The sequence below is a fragment of the Micromys minutus genome, assembly GCF_963924665.1.
Source record: "Micromys minutus genome assembly, chromosome: 13".
NCBI lineage: Eukaryota > Metazoa > Chordata > Mammalia > Rodentia > Muridae > Micromys > Micromys minutus.
Window position 1 is genome coordinate 35,780,041 of NC_137982.1, and position 5,104 is coordinate 35,785,144.

The window sequence follows — 5,104 nt, forward strand, 5'->3', positions numbered from 1 at the left end:
GACATAATATGCAGTCACTGATAATTGAATACTAACCCCATAAAGTTCTGAACACCCCACAAACTACTCACAGACTGTGTAAAGTTCAAGAAAAAAAAAGAAAGAAAAGAAAAAGCCACTAAGTTTTCTCTTTACACATCAAGAAAATCTTGACTAATTCAGGTTACATCCTCTTGTACTTTATGCTCATTGTAATTAGTAAGATCTTAATTCACACTATCAGACCTTATTTTAAAAAAAAAGCCAAGCAATGTCAAAAATGTTTTTGTATACTTTTCTGCAAAAATGCTTAAAATTTGTGCATTTATCTTTGTATTTTTAAAACAAAGAACTCCAATTTAAAGAAAAACCAAAATCTCAAATGACAATATGTGTTGTCAAGGATGTGGAGAAAGGGGAACACTCCTCCATTTTTGGTGAGATTGCAAACTAGTATAACCACTGTGGAAATCTATTTGCAGTTTCCTCAGAAAATTGGAAATAGATTTACATGGAAGCTAAGCAAAACCATTCTTGGGAATATACTCTAAAGATTCTCCACCATGCCACAGGGTCAGGTTTTCCACTATGTTCATAGCAGTCTTATTTGTGATAGCCAGAAGTTGGAAACAACCCAGATGTCCCAAAACAAAAGAATAGATACTGAAAATGTGGTTCATTTACACAATGGAATACTACTCAGCCATTAATAATGAGGACATCCTGAGTTTTGCAGGTAAATGGATGGAACTAGAAAATATCATCCTGAGTGATGTAACACAGACCCAAAAGGAAGTGAATTGTATGTACTCCCTAATATGTGGGTATTATCCACAAAAGAGTACAGAATATTCAAGGTACAGTCTATAGATCTCAAAAAGGTAAAAGAGGTAAATGGTGCTAGTGAGGATACCTCAGTAGTATTTGGAATGGAGTAGAGAGCAACCACAGTGGGAAGGGATGCAAGAACCTGGGAGGAAAAGAGGAAGGGATGGAAAAGGGGTGAGGGTGGGTGCATATGAGATAGATCCCCAGGTAAGGCAGTCTCTAGATAATTTTTTCTTAAATCTTTGATCTTCTATTTGACCTTGTAGTTCTCCCTCCTAAGAAGGACTGAGGCATCCACAGTCTGGCCTTTCTTCATTTTGACCTTCATTAGGTTTGTGAATTATTATTGCGGGTATTCCGAGCTTTTTGGGCTAGCATTCCTTGATCAGCGAGTGCATACCATGTGTGCTCTTCTGTGACTTGGTTACCTCACTCAGGATGACAGCTTATAGTTCCATCCATTTGCATAGGCTTTTCATAAAGTTGTTGTTTTTAATAGATGACTAGTACTCCATCATGCAAATGTACATTTTCTGTATCCATTCCTCTGTTCAAAGACATCTGGGTTCTTTCCAGCTTCTGGCTATTATAAACAAGGCTGCTATGAACATGGTGAAGCATGTGTCCTTATTAGATGTTAGAGCTACTTCTGGGTATATTCCCAGGAGTTGTATAGCAGGATCCTCAGGTAGCACTATATCCAAATTTCTGAGGAACCACCAGACTGGTTTCCGGAGTGGTTGTACTAGCTTGCAATCTTACCAACAGTGGATGAGTGCTCCTCTTTTCCACATTCTTGCCAGCATCTGTTGTCACCTGAGATTTTGATCTTAGCCATTCTGACTAGTATGAAGTGGACTCTCAGTGTTGTTTTGGTGTGCATTTCCCTGATGACTAGGATGTTGAGCATTTCTTTAGGTGCTTTTGAACCATTTGGTATTCCTCAGTTGAGAATTCTTTGTTTAGCTCTGTACCCCATTTTTAATAGGATTATTTGATTATCTGGAGTCAAGCTTCTTGAATTCTTTGTATATATTGTATATTATCCCTCTATCAAATGTAGAATTGGTAAAGAACCTTTCCCAATCTGTTGGCTGCCATTTGGTCTTCTTGACATAGTCTGTAGCCTTACAGAAACGTTGCAATTTCATGAGGTTCCATTTGTTGATTCTTGATCTTAGAGCATAAACCATTAGTGTTCTTTTCAGGAAAATTTCCCCTCACCCTATGTGTTTTAAGCTCTTTGCCACTTTCTCTTCTTCTTCTTCTTCTTTTTTTGAAGTGCTTAGAAACATTTATTTTTGTGCTTATAATGTTTTTCTAAGCCACCACAAACTACATATCCAAACTCTGACAGCAGAACATTTAATAAAGGAGAGGCCTAAAGGAAGCTGTTGCACATCACAGTACTGCAGTCAAAGGAATTCACACAGAGAACGTTGGGGGTGAGGAGTGTCAGACATCATCTATCCCACGAAGGCTGGATGAAGGCCTTGATCAGGGCTTGAGTCTGCTTTCCCCTTCCAGACATTGAGACAGCCCCCACTGTACCCTTCCCTTTCTGTAAGATCAAGTGAGAGTCCATCTTGCTGACCTGATTCCCATGTGTGAGATGCACGTACTAGCAGTCAAGAACAATACAATATGAAATTTGTCTTTAAAACATTACAGTGTTACAATTTTCAAACACAAAGCAATATCCTGACTATAAAATTCGTCAAAATCCTGCGGAGGACAGAGATACACTAAACACAGATGGTTCTTGAGTAGAATGCGGACTTCATTTTACATCAAATTAAGCTCTGAATTTCCAAAATATAATATACCAAAGCCTTTCCACATCAAATTTTAAAAATCAGAAAATTTCATCTTCACATTAAAAAGGGAAAAGAAAACTTCAAGACCCCTTAATAATAATTTAAAATCTGGAATGTATAGCCAAATTTGTACATTTTCAAGTAAACAGTTCAATTTGATAGTTCTTTCAGTAAACTTCAACTTAAAAGGATAGGAAAGTTCTGTTTACTCACAGTAAACACAACAGTGATACTGTTAATGTTTCCAACTTAAAAATATAACACATGGCAAATAAAAATCATATAGTGAGCAAGAGAGCCAAACAGGCATCAACCTTTAGAATTAATACAATGCTATAGACTTATCAAAACTTATTAAATCAGCAGCATATCCTAAATGTAATGTGTAGAAATGAAAGCTACAAAGTAAGGTAGTTTTGTTAGCTGTATAATCCAAAATCCATAAGAGAACTTTGGACTCTGCCCAAGGGCAGCGTCATCAATGAAGTGCACATCTTGAAACAATGGGCAGTGCTCCCCCTTATGGGAAATATGATGCTTTTTCACACAGTGTAACTGAGAAAAACGATGTGAAATGAGAAATCCTTCTCTCTAAGGTAATTTTCTTAAATACCCCAGTAATACAAATCTTGGAAAAGGCAATTTTGAGTCTCACACAAAATAGATTATTAAATAGAAACACAAATCTTACTGCTTGGCACCAGGATCTTCTGAAATTAAACAACTTTAAGCCATCATAATAATTTAAAATCGTATTTAAAACTGTTATGTCTAACTGATTTTATTTCCTGAATGAAAACTGTCCAACCTAAGGACAACCTAAACTGTATATGCATCAAGTCACAGTCCAGTTCTCAACAGAAATGATAACAATCTTCAGTTTTGCCAAAATCATAGTATTAAGATATGTATAAACTTAGGATTTGTCTGTGACCGACGATGGGCCCACACAGCGCTGCCTTAGGCCGCTCTGAGGAGTGTCTTTGCTTGCTCCCTCTCTATTTTCTGTCTCCTCGTCCGAAACATCCTCTTCATCAGCCTCTTGTTCTTCCTCCACTTTCTTCAGAGGTTGAGAAAATTCTGGTGATGGTTTTTTTGTAGCCTGTTGCTGTGGTTTGTGCCCTTTTGAAGGGCAAAGGCAATCTGCTACAAATATAAAAAGTCCCAGCAGCAGTCCTGAGAACACTGTTATAAAAGCAAAAACCAAGTAGGAGCCCCACGCTGGTATTCCAAGGTCATGAACAAAATAGCTGTGGCTAATGCTGATGTGCACAGAGAGATGAAAAAGTGCTGACATAGTAGCTATCAGAACAAACCATGATGATACAGGTTCAACATTCTTCCATTCTTTCTCACTTATGAAGTTTATAAAGTCCTTCTTAGTCCTTGGGCCCAGATAGCGCCTAAATTCACCATCTTTACAATGATAAATAGAAGGAAGAGCAGTTATGATAAGCCGTCCACTCAGTCCTGTCTGCTCTGTGACATCCACTTTTGAAACTTTAACCTCAAGATCTTCTCCTCACTCAGCAAAACTTTCCCATTCTGGCTGAAGATTCTAACAAGCATAAAATTTTATCACCCACCCTCCTTCCAGCAAAGAGGTCCAGTTCTCATCCGTGAGGACGCGCACGTTGCTCCGCCGTCCGTGGGCTCCAGAGACCGTCCAGAGCAACAGGACCAGGGCTGCCAGGGGAACCAGGGGACGCCCCAAGTGCGCCATGCCAGCCGCTCGCCCAGCCCCCCACTTTCTCTTCTAATAGTTTCAGTGTACCTGGTTTTATGTGCAGGTCTTTGATCCACTTGCACTTAAGCTTTGTACAAGGAGATAAGCAAGGACCAATTTGCAGTCTTCTGCATGCTGATTGCCAGTTGAACCAGCAGCATTAGTTGAAGAGGCTGTCCTTTTTTTCTTGAATGTTTCTCGCTCCTTTGTCAAAGATCAAATGACCAAAGGTGTGTTGGTTCATTTTTGGTTCTTCAATTCTATTTCATTGATCTACCTGCCTGTCTCTGTACCAATATCAGGCAGTTTTTAATCACAATTGATCTGTAATACAGCTTGAGATCAGGGATGGTGAGTTCCCAGGAAGTTCTTTTATTGTTGAGAATAGTTTTTCCCTATACTGGATTTTTTGTTATTCCAAATGAATTTGCAAATTGTTCTTTTTTTTTGAACAACTTTATTTAAAAAAAACAAAGATAAATGTACAAATTTTAAGGATTTTTGCATAAAAGTATACGAATACATTTTTGTCAGTGCTTGTTTTTTTTTTTTAAAGGTTTGATAGTGTGCATTAAGATCTTACTAGTTACAATGAGCATTAAAGTACATGTAAAATAAGATGTAACGTAGAATTAGTCAAAGTTTTCTTGGTATGTAAAGATTAAGCTTAATGGTTTTTTCTTTTCTTTTTTTTTTTTGTAAGTTGTTTCTGGGGTGTTCAGAGCTTTCTGGGGTTAGTATCCAATTATCAGTG

General features: G+C 37.9%; 1 pseudogene across 1 annotated transcript; it reads right to left on the reverse strand.

Annotated features, from left to right (window-relative positions):
- Positions 1–3,540: 3,540 nt before the first annotated feature.
- LOC308429399 (thioredoxin-related transmembrane protein 1-like) lies at positions 3,541–4,347 on the reverse strand (annotated as a pseudogene). The gene has a single exon. The product of its transcript is annotated as a thioredoxin-related transmembrane protein 1-like (transcript).
- Between the last annotated feature and the right edge of the window lie 757 nt (positions 4,348–5,104).